Genomic DNA, 23,129 nt, shown 5'->3' on the forward strand with positions numbered 1-23,129 from the left:
GTTTACTAACAACCTGTTAGTTTTTGATATTATACTGAGAAGCAATTAGATCATTATACAAGATTGTAGAGGTGCGACCATGTCTGTTTCTTCTACCTGAATTCACACTGTGTTTTCTATCCCCTCCTTTTTTTAGTTTGAACATGTGTCTGCACTCTTCCCCACCCCCTCAGCCCAACCCTATATAAGTAGTAGTTAGCTACACAAGGGCCATTTCTTTACTAGCAGCCTCCCAGTCTGACTTGAGTGGCATTGGGGCCGCTCTGCCAGTGGGTCGTTCCCCCCCCCCCCGTGGGCACTGGTGTCGCGGCGGTGGTGGTCGCCGCCCAGTGCTACACCATTTTATGCTAGCGACGTTAGGGACCCACTCTAAGTAGGTGGACTTGACGTGGCGAGTGGGCTTGTACTTTTTGTATGTATACTAACAACCTGTTAGTTTTTGATATTATGCTGAGAATCAATTAGATCATTATACAAGATTGTAGATGTGCGACCATGTCTGTTTCTTCTACCTGAATTCATATTCTGATTTTAAATGGGCACTGTCACCAACTTTATTTTTTGATATGTTGTAGTACTTATGTACTACAAAATATCTCTAATATACTTTTATTATTATTTTTTTTCATTAAAAAGGTTTAATTTACATTTAAAAACCGGCCACTGAAAAAGGACTGATTTTGGAGTGGCAATCAGTCCTTTTTCAGTTAGGCTGCACTCGCTCCCTGCCTGTCAATCAGACAGGCGGGAGCGAGCGCATTGGCTCCCCGGCCACTGGCTGGGAGGCCACTCCTCCCGCACATCGCCGCCGCCGCCCCATTGCCGCCGCTGTCCCTGCACGCCCGCTGCCGGACTCTGCAGTAACTGCAAGTGTAAAGAGGGAAACGGGGTATGCGTGGCGGGGCGGGCGGGGAGGAGGGAACAGGCTGGTGCCGTAGGGGGGGGGGGGGGAACGGGCTAGCAAAAAAAAAAAAAATAGGATGGTGGGAGCTACCCTTTAAGGTTATGTTCCTGGCCAAGCAAAAATTCCATAACTGGGTGGCTTTATCTGATAGAACTTTGGAACCCATGCCACCTAAGCGATTGATATATTGGACTGCTGGGATGTTGTCCATACGAATCAATATACAACAATGCTATCTGAATTTCACAAAACTCTTTAGAGCGAAGAAACCTGACAAAAGTTCCTGGCAATTGATGTGAAGTAACGACTCTTCGTCTGACCAATTGCCTCCTGTTGATGCAGAGCCGCATCGAGCGCCCCAGCCTAGAAGGCTGGTGTCTGACTCTATGATCAGGTCCGGTCTGCAATTGAAGATGGCTTTCCCGTTCCAAACCTGGATATGTTGAAGCCACCAATGCAGTTCCTCCTCTGCTTCTAGAGAGAGTGGACATGCCTTTCTTGAGGTAATGAGATTTTAATCTCTGAAGAGCCCTGTAATGCAGGGGGGCAGGGAAAATAGCTTGGATAGAAGCAGAGAGAAGTCCAACTAGTCTCGCAATCATTCTCAAGGATACTACACGTTTGAAAAGGATAGATCGAATTTCCTTCTTGATCGTATAAAGTTTCCGAAGAGGAAGACTGAGGGTGGAAGCACGAGTGTCTATCATAAATCCCAGAAATTCTAGATTCCTTGAAGGACGAAGGATAGACTTCTTTGTGTTGATGGAAAAACCTAGATTGGTAAGTAAGGAGATTGTCCAGTCTAGGTGACGGAGAAGGGTATGGGACGATTGAGCTGTAATGAGGATGTCGTCCAAGTATATGATGAGACGGACACCCCGACACCTGAGAATGGAAACTACTGGTTTCATAAGCTTGGTGAACCACCAAGGGGCTGAGGATAAGCCGAAAGGAAGGCATGTGAATTGCCATGTGGTTCCCTCCCAAATGAATTGGATATATTGCTGGTGGGAAGAATGAATGGGGACTGTAAGATATGCATCTTTCAGATCCACTTTCACCAACCAGTCTTGTTCCAAAAGCAAATCTCTGAGAAGATGGATGCCCTCCATCTTGAAATGTTGGTAGAGGACAAATTCGTTGAGATATCGGAGGTTGATAACTGGTCTGTGACCTCCGTCTTTTTTCTTCACTAAGAAGATATTGCTTATAAAGCCTCGGGAAAGAGGAGGGGATTGAATGATAGCCCCTTTGTGTATTAGTTCCTTGATCTCTTGAGAGATCAGAAGAAAGTCTTGATTGGAAAATTGAATCTGATGAAAATTGGATTGGAGGCGATATGAACTCTATCAGATATCCTGATATCGCCTGCAGGACCCATGCGTCTGATGTTATTGAAGCCCAGATGGGGAAAAAATGTTGGAGACAACCTCCAAGAGGAAGATGGGAAAAAAGTTCAGTCTGGAAACTTACATGAACATGGTCTTGATTTAGAAAATCCTCATTGTTTTGGGAACGCCATGGCCGACCTCTTGACGGAAAGAAGGGAATTGGATTCGGTTGGAAGGTGGGAGGATTGTATGAGCTTCTGTCAGATTGGAAGGAGCCTCTAAAGGATTGTCTATTGGAATATGGGCGGCCGGGAAAATGGCCCCTGCTTCTCCCGGACTCTTCGGGAAAATACTTTCTTTAAAGAACTTTGGGCCTTGTCCAGCGAAGTGAAGATGCCCACATATTTGCGGATTTCTTTAATGGCACTATCACCAAATAGGAATCCTTCATTAGAAGGTTCGGACTCAGAGGTGGCTAAATAGGATAACTGAGGATCAATCCTCATGAATAGGGTCTTTTTCCTTTCGGCACAGAGAGATGCGTTAGCATTGCCAAAAAGACATATGGCTCTCTGGAGCCAGCCTATTATAACCTCAGTATCTAAAGTAGTACCAGAGGCGAAAGCGTGTTCAACAAGTTCAAACATATATGTCAGTGGACCTAATAAATCTAGTAATTTGTCCTGACATATGCGTAAGGATCTATCTAGACCTTTTTTTGGGATGTTTTCCCGTTTTCATCATATATTTCACCAATACTGGATCTATTTCAGGTGTAGCTGTGGCTTTTAAAGGTAATGTGGGTCTAGGGCATTCTGCCTTGAGTTTGTTTCTGGAAGCCCTATCTAAGGGCTTCTTTACCCAGAGAGTTGCATATTTAGTTACAATAGGTTGGGGGACCAATTCTCCTGATCTGGGGTGATATATTAGATCAGGGTCAAACAAAGGATTCCCCTTACAGTCAAGGACAATAGATTTTGATTTGGAGGGTTCAGTAGAACCGTGTATGTCAGATATCTCACCCTCATCAACCTCTGAGTCTTGAGAATATTCTTCACATTCATCATCATTATAATCTTCCTCCTCAGAGGAATTGGATGAAAGAACGGTATATGAGTCCGGTTTGCTCTGGACGGAGCTTTTCTAGCCCTTTTTAATTTATTCACCTCAAGGGCTGAGGGTCTGTGGTGAGAGTTATCATCACCTATCACATGTACACTGGGGTTAGCAGTGTTATCAGATGCATTTTGACCCACTCCTAATTTAATGGGATAGGGAGTGTAGGGTCCTCTTTGCAATGGTGTCTTTTTTGGGATTTTTTCCCAGGTTTCTTATGGCCTCTGGCCAGCTTAGACACGGAATCATCTGCTGACCAGAATATATCTGAGGGTGTAGTAGGGGGAGGAGCGGGATTATTAATCATAGCAAGGGACATAAATTTTGTAATGGTATCTTGAATAGTCCCTATGGCTGATTTTAGAGCTAATTGTACAGATTGGTCTACTAATTTTTGAATGTGACTGGGGTCAGTAGATTCCTGTTCATTAGTTCGAGCAGACATATTTGTTGGTATAGAGATTATATATGGAAACCTGCAATATAAAATATATATATATATATATATATATATATATATATATATATATATATATATATATATATGAAATGAGTGTTGAGGGTAATAATAATAAGAGGATAATGTAAGAAAGAAAATAGAAAATCTTTTATTCAAAGACTCCTTGAGAGAGGAGCAAGAGTAAGGAGAACACTGGGGACAATGAGCGCAGTGCAGCGATACTCAGATTCAGTCAGAGCGGGATCTTGTGAGGAGCAAGGACGCACGCGCGCACACGTCTGAGAGAGAGAGCGCGAGAGAGAGAGAGAGTGCAGCGGTGAGAGAGAGAGCGCGAGATCGGGAACGGAACAGAATGGTAGGAGACAGTGGGACCGAAGTATTAAGAAAATATGTTAAAATCGAGAAATAAGATAAAGCAAGGGGAAGAGAAATGGGGGGGGGGGGCGGGGGATACAGAGTTGAAGGAGAGTATGTGTATATGTATACAAACAACGGAGAAAAGGGGGGAAAAAACGGAAATATATATATGTAATAGAATATATAAGTTCTGGCAAGAACAATATACAATAATGGGGAGAGATATATATTTTAGGTAGAAAGAATATAGGTGAAACAATATTTATTATAGGAAAAAGATATGTGAGGTAAAATCACATTGATAATGTACTTAACCCTCCTGACAAGCAGCAAAGAAAGGAGTAGATTCAGGTATTCTCCTACACTTATCACCTTGCATGTTACCTGATTGGATATTGATGCTAGCTACCTGTACAGCATGTTTGGCTGTACTGTTAAAGTTTTTTCTCTTTATCTGTATTGTTTTGTTGGCTGCTATATGCGTAGTAATGATTTGGAAAAAGCATATTATGAGCCTCCTAGTCGGATATAAAATCCTAGTAATCCTGGTCAGATAATATAGCTTAAAATTTGGTAGGGCCATCCCTCCTTCCCCAGATGGGGTGCACCAAACTTTGTATTTCAGCCTGGGACATTTCCTCTCCCATATCAAATTTTTTAAAATGCTGTTAAACCAGGCTTGTGGAATCCACACTGGGGAGGCATTGAGATAGAACAAAACCAAGGGCAGTATTATGATTTTAATTAATGATATGCGGTCAGCCATTGATAGGGTAAGCTTAGACATATTACTAATTTATTTTTTACTTTCCCTACTACTTAAGATTCTACTCTAAATATTTCTTTGGGTCCGTTGTAATAGTTACCCCCAAATATTCTAACCTGCTTCCATAATCTATAATCTGGAACAGGGTTTTTACCTCAGTAAGTTGATTCAAAATCGGAAGGATATAGGATTTGCCCCAATTTACCTCCAACTCTGAATGGTGTCCGAAATTGGAAAAAGCCTTGTTAATTACTTGGGCTGATTTTACCGGGTCCTGTACAAACATGAGCAGATTGTCAGCATAAAGAGAAATGTGACTCTCCCTATCTTTATGGATGAACCCCCTAATCCCCTCTAGCCTTCTGATCATCACAGCCAATGGCTCTAAGTACAAAGCAAAAAGCAAAGGTGATTGGGGGCACCCTGGCATGTCCCCCTAGACATTTTTTGGGGGCATGGTAGAGTAGCTGAATCCAACTAATAAATGTCTCCCCAATCCCAAAAGCCCTTAGGGCCGCCCAGAGGTACCTCCACTCCACCCTGTCAAAGGCTTTAGTAGCATCAAGAGACAGGATGGAGCAAAGTTCCCCTTCGCCTTTCTGTATAACCACATATGCCCTCTCAATGTTTGTGAATAATGTTCTCCGAGGAATAAAACCTGTCTGGTCCTCTGCTATCAACCCATCTATGATTCTGCTCAATCTTTTAGCTAGAATTTTAGCGAAGATTTTGACTTATGAATTCAGAAGTGAGATTGGTCAAAATGATTCAACTTTAGTGGGGTCTTTGTTTTTTTTAGGATCAAAACGATGTAGGCCCCCCATCATAGATTTTGGGAGACTACCTCCCATACAGGATTCATTAATTAATTCTAACAATATTGGGGCCAATCATCTGAAAATCTTTTAAAAATCCCAAAGGGTAGTCCATCCGAGCCTGGGGAGGATCTATCTGGGGCGGTTTGAATAGTGCACCTGATCTATTTCAAGGAGATAGGCGAGCTCAGGATCTCGACCATTTCCGGAGTGACCCTAGGTAGTCCTAGCCTGTCTTAAAAAGATACTGTCCCCACCTCCTCTGACTGATACTCTGATGTGTACAGCCTGGCAAAAAAAAAAAAAAACTTTATCCTCCTCATCTGGGTCATGAGTTACAATCCCCTGTTCATTTTGAATAGAACAGATGGGTTTCCTATTTTCCTGTGCATTCACTAAGCTTGCTAATATCTTTGTTAGGCTTCCCCCCTTCGGAAAAGAATTTATACCCTCCAAAAAATTATTTGTTTTGAGCTTTCTCCATCTTCCAGTCTCTCAAATGTTCTTGTGTTGATTTAAATTTCGTTAAATTATCAGAATTTGAGTTTGATATAAGGGACCATTCCGCCTCCTCTACCCTCTTGAGTAGCTCATTCTCCTCCTTCCTAAAGTCCTTTCCTGCATAAAAATTAATTGCAGTTTAAAATTTCAAGCCAGTGGGGAATTCATTTTAAAGGGAAGGGGCTAGTTCTTGGAGGGTTTACTGAGTTAATTCTAATAACTATTGTGGAGTGATCTGAAATAGATCTCGTTGGACATACTATATCCTTAACTCGCCCCATTATCTTATGATTCCCCAAAAAGAAATCTATTCGAGATGCTGGGTGATAAGTCGAGCTATAGCAAGTGAAACACTTACAATCCCCATATAACTCCCTCCAAAGATCAGACCAACCAACCTCCTCCAAAAATATAGATAGCGGAGATCGACCTCCCACCAGGGCCGAGCATCCGATTCTATCTTGTTGTACATTTATTACCATATTGAAATCCCCTGCAAACAAAAGAGGAATATGGGACTTAGCACCAATAAACTTCAAAAGCGCTGTCAAAATTTCAAATGTAAAAGGGGGGGGGGGGGGATATATATAAATGCCATAATCATTTCAAGATGGTCAAACTCCCCATGTAGAAAAATAAGATGATTCTTCCCATCAATCGATTTAGCTTTGAGGACAAGATGAATTGACTGTGGATGTACAGTGAAACTCCAGTTGAATAATTTGAAAAAACAGAGTGGAATTCCGATCCAGTCCTCTTTCTGGAAGCCATACCCATAGTATGTGAAGTAAGATGAATCACTAGCTATGCTACCACAGCAGGAAGGTTTCTGGAAATCTAGTCAAAAATTGCACACCTTTTAGCCTTGTCCGACATTCCCCTTATATTCCATGATATGACTTTAATCATTTAAACAAGAAGAAAAAAAAACACCCCATTCCTGCTCTTCTACTGCTACTTACAGCTAGGCGGTCCTAGGTTTGGGCCCTTAAATAACCCCAGGGAATGACCAGCTAAAGGGACCCCGGCAGCCACCCCTCTCACCGGGGGCTCCGGTTCCTACTATCAAGAGGTGGTTTTAAGTGCTTCCCAAGAAAAAAGGGATCCAAACTTATGGGGGGGGATATCCGGAACTGCTCCCTCTCCGGAGCAGATTTCCAAACGTTTTTGGCCCCTTAAAAAACAGTTTCCAGACAATTGCCCAAGCTGCTGCAGTGAATATACTTTCCAGTTTCCCACTGGTGTAAAACTGAAATTCGCCGTCAGGGCTGTGCCTCTTTCACCCGGTCCGAGCGTGGTGAAATGGTGGAGGTGGCTGAGGCATGAGGAGACCATATAGTGGCTGAATGGCACAGCCTGGAGGTGTTGGCAGCATGAGGAGACCATATGGTGGCTGAATGACACAGCGTGGAGGTGTTGGCAGCATGAGGAGACCATATAGTGGCTGAATGGCAAAGCCTGGAGTTGGCAGAAGCATGAGGATATCATATAGTGTCTGAATGACACAGCCTGGAGGTGGCTGAAACATGAGGAGACCATATAGTGGCTGAATGGCAAAGCCTGGAGGTGGCTGAAGCATGAGGAGACCATATAGTGGCTGAATGGTACAACCTGGAGGTGTTGGCAGCATGAGGAGACCATATAGTGGCTGAATGAAACAGTGTGGAGGTGTTGGTAGCATGAGGAGACCATATAGTGGCAAAATGACACAGCGTGAAGATGTTGTCAGCGTGAGGAGACCATATAGTGGCTGTATGACACAGTGTGGAGGTGGTGGCAGCATGAGGAGAACATATAGTGGCTAAATGACAAAGCGTAGCAGTATTGGCAGTATGAGGAGACACTAGAGGTGGTTGAATGACACCGCCTGGAGTTGGCAGCAGCATGAGTAGACACTAGTGCTTCACAATCCCTAAAATTAAAAGATGACAATTTTTTTGCCCAGGCCCAGCTGCATCAGTAAACCATATGTTGGCTGAATGACACAGTCTGGAGGTGGCTGAATAATGAGGAGACCCTATAGTACCTGAATGGCATAGCCTAGAGGTGCCTGAAGCATGAGGAGACCATATAGTGGCTGAATAACTGCTTGGAGTTTGTGGCAGCATGGGGTGACCATATAGTGTCTGAATGGCACAGCCTTGAGTTGTCTGAAGCATGAGAAGAGACCATATAGAGGCTGAACGGCACAGCCTTGAGTTGTCTGAAGCATGAGAAGACACCATATAGTGGCTGACTGGCATATCCTTGAGTTGGCTGAAGCATGAGGATACCATATATAGGCTGAATAGCACAACTTGGAGTTGGCAGAAGCATGAGGAGACCATTAAAATTTAAGATTTTGAAATTTAAGATTTTATAATTGAAATTTTAGTTAATATTCCCAAGTTTCAGTGTCCCGGGTGTGTGGGTACAAAGGACCAAATATGACAAGGAGTCACTTGGCGGCACAATGACAGAGCCTGGAGGTGGTAGCATTAGCATGAGGAGACCATAGAGCAGCACAATGGCAGAGCCTTGAGGTGGCAGCAGCAACATGAGGGCCATGCCAACTGAGGGTTGAGTCTGAGGAACCCACCGACTGTTGACTGGGGGTGTCGGATGTCACTTGGGGTGAAGTGGATGACCAAGTGAACCGATCCCTCACGGCTGCTGGATTGCTGGTCGAGATACAACTGCTAGCTGACACTGGGAGCTCAGACCTCTCGCTGCGACTCCGGCATCCACATACCCCTATTCTGCTGCAACCTCTGCCTGCACCTGATGAATTTAAGCCTCTGCCACTCGACTGTGCACGTCCTGGCACTACTCTGCCTGACATACTTATTGCGTATATGAGGGAAATAGAATACGCTTGTTACGCCGAGCGCTCCGGGTCCCTGCTCGTGGCGTTTCTCTCTCTGCAGCGCCCCGGTCAGACCCGCTGACCGGGAGTGCTGCACTGACTCGGCGGGGATGCGATTCACATAGCGGGACGCGCCTGCTGGCGAATCGCATCCCAAGTCACTCACCTGTCCCGGTCCCCGGCTGTCACGTCCTGGGGCACACGGCTCCGCTCCTTAGGGCGCGCGCGCCAGCTCTCTAAGATTTAAAGGGCCAGTGCACCAATGATTGGTGCCTGGCCCAATCAGTCTGATTAGCTTCCACCTGTGCATCTGTCTATATAACCTCACTTCCCCTTCCCTTCCTTGCCGGATCTTGTTGCCCTTGTGCCTTGTGAAAGCGTTTTCAGTGTTTGCCTTACCAGTGTTCCTGACCTCTTGCTATCTCCATTGACTACGAACCTTGCCGCCTGCCCCGACCTTCTGCTACGTCTGACCTTGCCTCTGTCTAGTCCTTCTGTCCCACGCCTTCTCAGCAGTCAGCGAGGTTGAGCCGTTGCCAGTGGATACGACCTGGTTGCTACCGCCGCAGCAAGACCATCCCCCTTTGTGGCGGGCTCTGGTGAATACCAGTAGCAATCTAGAACCGGTCCACCGACACGGTCCACGCCAATCCCTCGCTGACACAGAGGATCCACATCCAGCCTGCCGAATCCTAACAATGCTTCACTACGCTTAAAACAGTATTTGTCTAGGACAGCAGCAGGTGTGTACTATTGGCTGTCCTTTCACAGTATATAAGCCCTTGACAGATAAACAGGCCCAAAATAGTACACTACTTAGATGCAGGTATGTGGTATGCACTTATGAGGGCAGAAAAATGCGCTACAGTACACTTAAAAAATTTGCCCACAACCCCAGCAGTACACAACAGTGCTGCAGACACAGTAACTGTGTATTAAACCCAAAATTGCAAAAAGACTATCTCTCAAATACTATTAGGAATTAGGAATTAGTTGTTGTGGAACAAAGGCACAGATTTGCCCTAAAATATTATTTCTCCCTTTCTGCAGCTGAGGCAACACACAGCTATCTGCCCCTCTCTGTAATGCAGTGCTGTTCACAATGACTGAGGGGTTAATTGCTGCAGTAAGAATTAATTTCTGTGCAAAAATGCTGTGCTCTGTGTCCAACAGAAGGCTGAGGTGACAAGTAGGTGAAACGCTGCTGCAAAAAGCTTTTCTGTGTAACACACACAGCATTCATTGCAAATCAAATTTTTCCTCAAATTCGTTACGAATTCGGGTTCGTCAGCTTCGATTTGCTCATCTCTAGTCCTATGCTTTCCTGTAGCAATATATATAATTGGGTGTCTGCTGGCAACAAATGTCCGTGATTGGTCCATTTCTGCCATCATTAGTGTTTCCAGCTCAAAGTTTAAATAGTATCCTGACTGTCTGCTTTGTTCTCTGACTTTCTCTTTTCCTGCTGTTTGGACCTGACTCTACTGACCTGACCTCTGCCTGTTGTTTGTTCTGCCTCTGGTTCTGATTCTGTACTAAATTGTTATCCTGGATATGACTCTTTGGCCTATTGTTCGGTTTATCTTTTTAGCCCTCAGATTTTGCCCTTTATTCGGTATTGACTTTGCTTGTCATTCTTCTCCCTGTATTCCTGAGCCCTTCGGAGAAGATTAATCTGCAGCGCAGATGCCCAAATTTTTGTGCATTTTGACATTTGGGCAGACTTGCAACACAGAAAGTCACTAAAATATATGCTGGCTACTATCTGACTTATATTTTTGCATCAAACGCAAAGGCAACCATGGCACCACCGGGTTTATTAAGAGTAAGTAAATCTTAGTTAATCCAGGGGACTAAAAATGGGCAAAGCCTTACTATTGTGTGGTGTTCCAAAACACTGCAGTTAGTAAATCTCCCTCTTAGACTAGTATAACGACCATCACCCAATTAGGGGGCCACTGATTAAGGCAGATAATTCAAGTAGGTAGAGACAGGATTTCGGGTGAGAGCAGGGCTGCACTGTTCTCTTCCTATTGTGACAGTCCATCTGATTATGTTTCTCTGAATAGCATTAAAATTATAGGACATTTTGATGAAGACTATTTAGTAGTGTAGTGAAGAAAATCCCTGTTTTAGTTATATGTTTCTGTTTTATCGTTTTTTGGCTGACACTTTTCTTCAGGCCATAACTTGTGCATGCTTGGCATGTGTGCATGGCACAGTGGAAGACACCAGAGTCTACGAAAAATCTCAGTATAAAGACAAGCTTTATCTTCATAATCCATAAAAGAAATAACCTTTCTCATGACACCTGACTCTTAACACTACTAATAGAAATTAATAGTGTTAAGAGGAGAACACTATTTGAAACAATGCATGGACAAAATCTATACACGTCATAACCACTAGAGTCTTCCACAGAGAATATTCCCAGTGAATTATAGAGCCAACAGATTATTATAATTCATGTCTGTGATGTCATGGGTAATAGTGTTTCTGGACTCGCACAACCTGCTTTTTTATTTAAACTGTCAAGAGCATCATATAGTCAAAATGTCACTCTCATAGTTTATAATGTCAGAGTTCTTAGAGGAGAATTATTCCCTGCTATTTTATTGCAATTCATCTATTATTCCATACATTTATCATGAGACCATGAAGCCTTAGGAGAAAATACATTTTTCAACAGTTTAATTTAGTAATACAATGCCAATAGAGTGGGAGACTTCATGTATCTCTGTCAACGAGATTGCCCGCCATCAACTTATGTCTTCCATTTTATTCTTTATTATGCTGAGAATGAAGTATCACAATGATTTAGGGTTGGAATGTGTTATGTTGATAAACTAGCGGTTAAAAGTGATATACATTTACTGTTATTCACATAAGTCCTTACCCTTATAAAGTACATTTTGTACTAGTAGGACAAGCATTCCAAGATCATAAAAGAAATTTGTGAGCTGGATTTCGTAATATAAATCCTCATGACCTAGGGGGAGAGGGTAGGGATGAATAACATAAAGATGCTCACACATCATGCATTATAACATTATAGCACTGATATAAATCAGAACCATGGGAGATGTTAATCAAAACCTGTCCAAAGGAAAAGTTGCCCAATTGCCCATAGCAACCAATCAGCTTGCTTCTTTCATTTTTAACAAGGTCTGTGCAAAATAAAAGAAGCAATCTGATTGGTTTCTATGGGCAACCGGGCAACTTTTCCTTTGCACAGGTTTTGATAACTCTCCCCCAAAGTGCTGGAATTAGAGATGAGAAAGCCAAGGCCGGCAAACCCGGTCTCGCTCAGAGTTTTGGGGAAAAAGTGGCTCACTAAACATTTGAATATAAATATATGCAAATATATGTGTTAAAGGGGTTCTCCAGGGAAGTATATACTAAGAAACAAAGCTCCAAAGCCACCACACTACTCTCATATATTCCCTGTAAATGATCCTACCTGATATGCATGGCTACTGTGGCCTCATTGTCCTCTCAGGCTACTTGATATATTTTTTGCCATTCCTACCCTCTCCCTGCAGCATGATACTACAAGTCCTGGCAGTCACTGCCCACCAGCTCCCTCTCTGAAAGCAGCCTCTTCTGTGAGCAGAGAGATACAGTGTGTGATTGGCTTAGGCTTCACACAAGTCCCAGCTCTCAGCACTCATGCACAAAGTATGCATGACTCACCAGTGCAGGGCAGAAACCACTCGGTCTGTGTCTCTTAGGAGGGTGAGGCTGCTTTCAGAGAAGGATTTGGACAGATACACAGTAGATGGCTGGATGACATCCACAACCTTCAAGTAAGTGAAAACTGAAAGAGAGGAAAATGTGCTATATAGTTAAAGGGGTATTCTAGGCAAAACCTTTTTTTATATATATCAACTGGCTCCCGAAAGTTAAACAGATTTGTAAATTACTTCTATTAAAAAATCTTAATCCTTCCAATAGTTATTAGCTTCTGAAGTGTTCAGTCTAACTGCTCAATGATGATGTCACGTTCCGGGAGCTGTGCATGATGGGAGAATATCCCCATAGGAACTTCACAGCTCCCGGGACGTGAGTCAGCAGAGAGCAGTTAGACAGAAAACAACAACTCAACTTCAGAAGCTAATAACTATTGGAAGGATTAATATTTTTTAATAGAAGTAATTTACAAATCTGTTTAACTTTCCGGAGCCAGTTGATATATATAAAAAAGTTTTGGCCTGGAATACCCCTTTTATGAATGATATTTAGATAATTAAATAGATTGATGAGAGGGAAAGAATGGACTATGTTTTTAGTACCCTGTAGTACCCCTTAACTAATACCTGGATAATAAGAGTTGGAAAAAAAGGTGGCTTATGCTTCATTTTGGTGTGTTTCTTTTTACTTATTTATAAAAAAAAATAAGTTACTACGATTTATTAAATCTTCTTAATCACAACAATATGTTCATTAAAATGAAAAATAGTTTGCAAGTGGTTTGTCCTGTACAAATTTTGTATAGGGGGAATTTACCACTAAACACATTTGTAAGACATGTGGGCGAGATTTATCAAAACCTGTCCAGAGGAAAAGTTGCCCATAGCAACCAATCAAATCGCTTCTTTAATTTTTCAGAGGCCATTTCAAAAATGGATGCTATGGGCAACTCAGCAACTTATCCTCTGATCAGCTTTTCCTCTGGACTCCCCCTGTGTGTCCTATGGGGCATGCTATAGTTTAAAAATGTGATGATGCATTAGTTGGGAGTAAGCTTCAGAGGTCAGGAAAGTGCAAAGTGGCTTCTCAGTCCTGAAAATTCACAGTATCACATCCTGCAATAATTTTTTTTTTTTTTTAAAGGAGAATCTTAACTATTGTAGCATACAATATAGTTAGAATATGTTAACACAGGGCATCAGAAAATCTGCACCAAAATGTGTTGATGCATATTTATTGTAGATTTGGTAGAGCAGATGTGAATTCTGTTAAAGGACAACTGCAGTGGTAAACATTTGTATATGCCCGTGCCCGGGCCTAAAAAATAAACAAAATAAACTCATGCATACCTTCCTACGAGCCCCCGTTGGTCCGGCACAGGCCTCACGGTCCGGCAGTGCTGACGTCATTCCACTTCCTGGGGACGGGGACGCCACAGAGCCGTCGGCGTATCACCGGCCGCAGCGATATCCCACCCCGGTGGGTGATAGGCTGAGCCCACTGTCATGTAAGAAGCCGGCCAGAGCTCCTTACATGACAGTGGGCTCAGCTTATTACAGGCCGGGGCGGGACATCACTAAGGCCGTGATACACCGACGGCTCTGCGGCATCTCCGTCCCCAGGAATTAGAATTACGTCATCACTGCCAAAACGTGAGGCTTGTGCCGGACCAACGGGGGCTCGTAGGAAGGTATGTATGAGTTTATTTTGTTTATTTTTGAGGCCTGGGCACGGGCATATATAAATGTTTACCACTGCCGTTGTCCTTTAATATAATAGAATGAAAATGTTTTGCATTTGAAATCAGGAGTTGCAGATTTAGATTTTTTTTTTTACTTCTCCATTGATGTTAGTAGGGAAAGCCTGAACTAAATATGCAGCTTTCCTGTAGCCATCACAACCCTGTTTGAAAGATCCCTTTCTACAACTTTTGTGTCAACTGTCAGTCTGTTGGGGTAAGCTTCATAAAGACCCAGTAATTTTCACCTGATACCTGTAAGGGCCCCTGGTTGGGACTATTGCTTGTGGCTATCATGTCTTGTCAATGTTCAAACCTGCATCCTGAAATAGGAAACTGTAGCTAAACTGCTGTTCTACCTCCAACTTTTCTTGTTCAATAAAGTTACCCATTTGTAATTCAACTCCTCAAGTCCTAGTCATCAACATGAAGGTCACCCTGAAACATCATCAGATAGGATACTGTTACCAGGGGTGCCCCAAAGAACCCCTCTACTAACACTATTCTTGTGCCATCAAAGTGACAGTGCTCTGGCCTACCACAAGGCCCAAAGTAACAAAGATGCATGCACCCAGCTATCTCATAAGCTCACATTCACCTTTGGGTCTTTGAAGGTGGTATGTGTCAAGTGACATTCCCATGAATTAGAGGACTAAAGTTTTCCAGCAGAACATTGCCTATAAAATCCCACACAGAGTGCATTTCTCCACCATGCACCAGGTTATCCACATGATGCAAACGAAAACTTGATTTTTTTTATACCAGGCAAAGCATTGAGTGTTCACGTTTCTATCTACCAGTGCACTAGTCATTTACTCTACCACTTTTGGTAGTTACTTAAAGGGGTTCAATTTTTTTTAATCAACTGATGCCAGAAAGTTAAACAGAATTGTAAATTACTTCTATTAAAAAATATTATTACTTCCAGTACTTATTGACTGCTTTATGCTCCAGAGGAAGTTGTATTTCTTTCTGAAATTCTTTTCAGTTTGACCACAGTGCTCTCTGCTGACACCTCTGTACATGTCAGTAACTGTGCAGAGTTCAAGAAAATTGCCATACCAAACCTCTCCTGCTCTGGATAGTTCCTGATACGGACAGAGGTGTCAGCCGAGAGCACTGTGGTCAGACTGAAAAGAATTCCAGAAAGAAAGACAACTTCCTCTGGAGCAAAATGCAGCCAATAAGTACTGGAAGTAATAATATTTTTTAATAGAAGTAATTTACAATTCTGTTTAACTTTCTGGCACCAGTTGATTAAAAAAAAAAATAGTACCTCTTTAAGTAACTACCAAAAGTGGTAGAGTAAATGACTAGTGCACTGGTACGTAGAAACATAAACACTCAATGCTTTGCCTGGTATATAAAAAAAAACATGTTTTCTTTTACTCCAAAAGAAATACAATTCCCTGTGGAATATACAGCAGCTGATATGTACTGGAAGGATTAAGATTTTTAAATAGAATTAATTTACAAATCTGTTAAACTTTGTGGTACCAGTTAATTAAAAAACCCAGCGGAGTACCCCTTCAACACTGCATACTAGTAACACCTCACGAGAACTGCTATTTTAGAGATGCTCTGATTGATTCATCTAGACATCACAATCTGACCCTTGTCAAAGTCACTCTTTAAATTTTAAGATGTTTCCTACTTTCAACACATCAACTTAAAGAGCTGTTTGCTTATTGCTTAAATATTCCATACTGTATATTATGATTTACACACTATAAATGCTAGATTTAAGTTTGTGCATAAATAACAATAGATGAATTATAAGTAAAAGGTTAACATTCATTTCATATATTGACTTTAGTTTAACACTTCACACATACAGAACATTTTTGTTGTTAATATTGAACAAGTTGGACAGAAAATCAATAAGGTCTAACAAGATCCAAAATATATAGACCATTCAGTGTCTTAGAAAACCACAATTTATTTTCTGGAAAAAAAAATCCAAAACATTAGTTTTACTATTTATGCCATATAATCTACACCAAGGTTCTAATTTAGAGTAATATCGTTCCCTGTATATAAATGCTTTCCTGGAACTTGCCAGTTTTAAGTATCACATCCTAAATTCCTCATTTAACATATTACGAGAGTAAAATTTTACAAGCAAATATATCTACTAAACAAGTATATTGCCAACAACTCCAGAGTCAGAACATATATATATATTTTTATATTTAAGAAAAGTTGGCATGATTTTTAAATAATTAGCTATAATCCGTGGTTGTGACTGTAAATCTGTAAAGATTGTCAGCCAGCTTAAATCAGTTCTATTAAATGATATAGGTTATGTTTTTTAAAAGCTTTCCAGGATATATAGAATTATTAGCACACCCTGAATGAGCCGCTGAGATGTTGTGTTCCTTCCCTTGGACATAAGGAGATGAATACAGCAAGCTGTTTAATTAGTTTAGTGTTTTAACTTCAGCGGAGAATGGATTTATGGCGATTGGAAATAAGTAAGGTCAGGAATAACCACATGTGAGTTTTCCAATGTAGAAGCAGGGGAACATAAAGTTTATGCTACAACAGCAGAAAAAGGCATTAACATGAGCCACATGTGGGAATGGAGAGATATATACTTTAAAACAGAACTAGTTTTTTAAAAAATTGGCTCCGGGATTACGAGGAGCCGATGCCTTTTTCCTTTTGATGTGATTTCATTGTGTGCGGCATTATCTTGTAATTTATAATCCTGGTAAAAGCCAGAAACAGGGGACATAAACACTTACACATTGTAGTTTCAATATCCCAAAGTAGATCTATCTTCTATCTCCGGTTTTAGAGTTTCTCAAGCTCTTTAGAATAATATATGAACTGGTACACTTGATTGATGGTGCCCTTTATCAGTAGGACCTAAAAATAAGTTCTACCCTGTGCTAGGAATAAATATTAGGAATAACCCATTTACTTTGATAAAGTTTACATATTGATAGATTATATAGTTGTTGGGCAAATTAAACTTAGACTTACAGATTTGGATTGCTAATAATATTGTTAAAGGGAATCTGAGAGAAAGCTGCACACAGAGTTGGATAGCTCTTACGATATAAATGTAAATGGTAAATTTCCAGGAGCTGATGGTGGTTGCCAAACTTGTAAATAACCTCTTTATTTCTCAGTCAAGTGTTAAGGAGGTGGAGCTAAACTGTTCAAATGCCACAGCCTGCCACACCCCCTTTTATGCCCTCACCTCCCAACTCGTCATAGACTGGCACACAGGGCAATGTTATTCAACCATAGAGGAGCTAGGAGGGAAGGGCATGCTAGAAAGCATACATGGCTGTGGCGTTTAAGAAGCTTGGCCCTGCCTCATACGTTTAGCAACCACCATCAGCTTGTATAATCTGGGACCTGGGATCTGACTGGTTCTCTTGACATGCCCTAATATTTCTGTGGTTTATGGAAAAAATCTCATTGTGAGAAGAAAAATATAAATTCCTAAAGAAAAGGTATGGGAATAATTTTGGTGAAGAAATTATCTTGACAATTTCGATAATATGATGCTTTTGGCTGTTATGTGACTGCAACCTTGAACTTGACTATAAAGTATGAGCAATTATGGGTGATATTTAAAAAAAAAATCACATATACATGAAATAATTACATGAGATAGTTTAGATAAAATCAGGAATTAAGAGCTTTAACTGAAAAATAATTGCATAAACAAAAATTAAAAATAATTCTAGAGACCTAAATACAGATGTGTTTGCCAAGTTATTTACATGTTATTTGTGTTAAGGTTGTTCCTCTGAGCTGACTGTAATTGAAGGTTACAGAATATGATTATTTATGTGTTAGGTAACTATAAATAGCATGTCAGCCTTTGTAGATTAAGAAGACAATAAGGTATCTTCACAGTATTGTGGTAATGCTATTGGCAATGTTTTCATGCTCCAGTTAATTAAACTTTGGTTGTCTTAATCAGTATAATAAAAAATGCATTTTATTTTTTTATTTATTTTGATCACATTAGATGAAATCTTTTTCATTTCATTAATAGTGAATGAGCTCAGGATGTGAAGCATCTATTTCCTATGGCCGCATTGTTACCGATTCACTTTTTTACAATAAATGTCTGCTAGTTTATAATTGAAGTACTAAGCTTTTCCCCCTTATACAAGACAGCGTCAATTCTATTTGCTGGGTAATAGAAAAAACAAATTAACATTTACAATTGACAATGGCACAAAAGGATGAAGGGTCTTCACTGTGAGAGCTTACAATCTAAAGGGGGTGAGCAGAGTGACACATAAAAAAAGGGCCTATTTATATTAAGTTTTTCTTTACATGTGGTGATACACTGGAAGAGCTCCCAATGTACATATTAAATGTATCCATGGCTTTCCATTACTGGATGGAAACCCAAGGAATATTTTTTTGACCTCCATTTGGTTGGTGAATGTCATTATACCCCTCAACCCCCCAAAAGAAAGTGATCAATGCTATAGGAGATTATGCGTTTCCATTCTAAAGTAAAGAATAAATGTTATAAATATATATTTTTTTACACAAGTTATCCTATGGGTGACTGATACCCATTAAATGTATGCCATAACAGCCATAACATGCCTAAGAATTGCACCAATCACTCAGAAACTATTACTGCATCTTTTAATGCATACTTCATAAAAAAAAAATCTATTGAAAACATCATGATTAGAGTTCAGAGAACTTTTGAAAAAACATTGGCTTGCAGTGGACAGTTTTTGAACTGGCAATGAAGTATAACACTGCCTAAGAGCTCTAAAGCTGTATAACACCGCTAGAATCACCTAGAAATGTATTCAAACAGTTTTAAAATGGTTTTTAGTCTAAGCTACTGCGGAAGTTATGACAACATGTGGTAACCCATGGTAAATAACAGCTTGTTAACAAACACACTGGCCCTCATTTACTATTGAAAACCCGACATGTTTTGTTGGGTTGTGTGCCAGATTCTGCGCATTGCACCAGAAATTCTGTCTGCGCCAGAATTTGCACCAGAATTGAAAAAACTACTAACTCTCCAATTTACTAAGAAAACCTGAAAAAGGGGCATGTCCGTCTGGAAAAGGGCTATGGTCACCGAAAAGGGGCGTGTTTCTGACATTTTCACAAAAACCCAACATATTTATTAAGGTTTCCACAGAAAATGTAGTGGATTTGAGCTGAGGAAAACCCTACAGATCAGAGCATGTGTAAAAAAAAAAGTAAAATTTAAGGAAAGTGGAAAATGTGGGGAAACCTTAGTAAATATTGTAGGGAATTAAAACCCACAAAGAAAACTACACACCACCCTTAGAAGATTAGGGCCACTGTGTTAGCAAATTTTGTATGCTTTTTAACACTTAAATAAAGTATCCCTTTTCGTTTGCAGATGCTTGCGGGTGTTAAAATACACACAGAAGTATCAGAAGATGCAATGCCTCTTTCCAAGTGTTTCAAAAATTCAAAATTTTTGGAAGTTGCAACATGATTGGTGACGGTGTCTCAAAATATTGAAGATACAATAGAGAGTGAAGCGAAAGCTTTTTTAAACATTGAAATGTTGAAAAACGTATAAAAAATTCTCCCTTTTTTGAGAGTAGCAACAGGATTGGTGATGGTGTCTTAAAATAGTAAAGAAATACTTTTGTAAACATTGAAAAGTTTTGATAAAAGTATCACAACAGGATTGGTGACAGTGTCTCAAAATATTATGTGTTTCAAAATATTGAAGAAACAAGGAAAAATAGCTTTTGTAAACAATGAATATTTAAAAAGAATTATCAAAAAATCTAAATTTTTGGTAGTTTAACAGGTTTTGAGTCTGGCAAGTGAAGATGCAATGGATTTTTCCTATTGTTCCAAAAATTCTTCCTTTTGGGAGTTGCAATAAGTATTGGTGTCCCAAAAAAGTGAAGAAGAAATAGCTTTTGTATGAAAAGCTGAAATAATTATCCCTTTTTGGAGGGATCATAGGTTGTGTATGTAAAGGTCTGGCCAGTAGCAGAAGCAAGATTAGTGGATTGGTGGTAGTTGTAGAAGCCAACGGTAATCAGGCAGTGGTGGACTAGTGCTAAGAGTATCCAGCGGACAGCAGGCATTGATGGAGCAGTGATATTTTTAGCCAGGCCTTGTTATGCCCCTCCATGTGCTTGCATAATTCCTAAACCTGGACTCCAGCTATGCCTTACTTTCTTTTTGCAGAGATGGTACTGTGCCTGGGTTTGTACATCTGGAAAAATAGAAAGGAATTTCCACATGGCAGGTTACTGTAAAAAGATATGTGCACCACCACCTGATTTACCGCCTGTACCCCTTCTCTTGAAGGATTTTCTGAGCCTCTTCTCTCGAACAGGCCTAAGTCTGGTACGTTTGACAGATGTTATGGTCCACTCTTCATTGCTGACATTATCATCATCAAACCTTTCCTCGGAGTACCCACCTCTCCTCTAAGTATAAAATTCTGATGTCTGATCATGGGCTCCTTGCTCCACCTAAGCAAATCCACCAAGATGCCTTACAATCTCACCAACATACCTACCACAACCATTCTCATTAGTGTCATGCTTGGCCACTGCTTCCACCACCTCTGCAACGCACTCCAAAGGCCAACTCCTAACTCCTCTTCATGGCCCACTGCTCAATTCTTTGATCAGCTTGTAATGTGTGCTGGCTGGGATTTGTAGTGCACCAACTGGACACAGCACTGCAGATGACAGAAGGTTAATGGCTAAGGTTAGCCCACTGCTCAATGCTTTGCTTAAGTTGATTTCAAATTCTATTGGATTTGTGAAAGCTGTGCACTGTTCTCTTTCAGCTTTCTATCTCCAAGATGGCGGTTGTAATTCAGTGTATAGGGTTTTATCAGTCTCTTAAACCCCGCCACATGCTGTCTCCTGATTGGCCTGAAAGCTGTATGCCACATAAATGCAAGTGATGAATGGATAACCTGGGGTCATGTAACTTCACATTTATACATATTGAGCCATATTTACCAAGTAGATGTCCTAAAGCTTTTGTGTCCATGTCAGCTTTTATATTATAAACATTATACAAAGGATAACCAAGACAATTTGCTAATGGGATTTGGACAATGGAAGACTGGAAGAATGTTGTCTTCTCTGATATGTCTTAATTCCAGCTATTACTTTTAGATGGCAGGATCAGCATCTGGCATAAACCACAATAAAGTATGGATCCATTCTGCCTTATATCAATGTTTCAGGCTCGTGGTGGTGGTGTTATGGTGTAAGGGACATTGTGGGAAAGCATCGTTGCTGACCATGTCCTTCATTTATGACCACAGTGGACTGGACTTCTCTTGTCATTTCTACTTTCAGCAGGATAATTCACCATGTCACAAAGCTCACATCATCTCATACTGATTTCTTGAACAGAGCAATGAGGTCCAGTGGCCCCCACAGTTCCCAGATTTCAAACCTATAGATCACCTCTGGAATGTGGTGAAACGGGCGGTTCACATCATGGATATGTAGCCAACACATCTGCAGAAACTCTGTGATGCCATCATGTCTATATGAACTAAAATGTCTGAGGAAATGTTTCCATCATCTTGTAGAAAGTATGCCAAGAAGAGTGAAGGCAGGTCTAAAGGCAAAAGGCGATCCAGAGTAGTAGAAAGGAGAATGTAATAAAGTGGCCAGAGAGTGTAGATAAACCAAAATGTCTTTGTCATAGAGTAAAGTAATACTCAAATCAAAGCTTTCATATTGTGTTATACTCTGAGGAGCAGTAGAGGACAGATGAATTGAAAAAACAATAAAGAGAGAATATGTGTTCTGCCCGGCCCCCGCTTAGGCATAAGACAATATACTGTAACATGTGGAGGGCTATAATCCAGGCCCGGGAAATTATGAAATACATGCATTGTCTTTTTCCTGTTCGGCGTAATTTAATAGACGAATACAGGTTATGTAATCTATACAGAAATCTACTCAACCTTTCACACCAACCTTTAGCTTTTTATTGTTTTGATGCCCTTAAAAGACATGAATTTAAAGCCACTGGCGAGACCCCTTCCGCTTAACACTGATTAATGAGTCTCACTCTTACACAGAAAATAGTCTTTAAAAGAAAAGCCTGACCTCTCTGTGCCCCCTGGCAGCCGACCAATCAGCATTCTTGTAATCCAAACACAGATGCCTGGAGCTAAACAAATCCCGGAGTTGTGAAGAAGAATTTAGTGCTGTCAGATTACACAGATGACAACCAGGGCAGCAAATGCCTAACAAATAGCCCAGCATAAGGCAAATCTGCAGCAAGAGAATACAGCTACAAGGACAATGGAATAAATAGTCATTTCAAATCTTCCCTTACATTGCTATAGGTCACATTGTTCAGGACTTGGATGTTGGTTTATTTCTAGTGTCCAGACCTCCCAGAAATCCTCCTGTCCCATTGAACCCCACTGCTGGTCTGGGACTCTCATGATATAAGGAATTAAAAAAATAAATGAAGCAATTCGATAAAGCTGATAAATATTCTAAAAAGCAACTGACAAGACATGGTTAATCTTAGAATAATATGAATTAACAAAGATCAGCATTGATGAGCTACTAATTGAGGCTTTAGACCAGAGTTTTCCAAACATTCCCGGTTGGCAA

This window comes from Hyla sarda, chromosome 1, assembly GCF_029499605.1.
Source record: "Hyla sarda isolate aHylSar1 chromosome 1, aHylSar1.hap1, whole genome shotgun sequence".
NCBI classification, from domain to species: Eukaryota; Metazoa; Chordata; class Amphibia; order Anura; family Hylidae; genus Hyla; species Hyla sarda.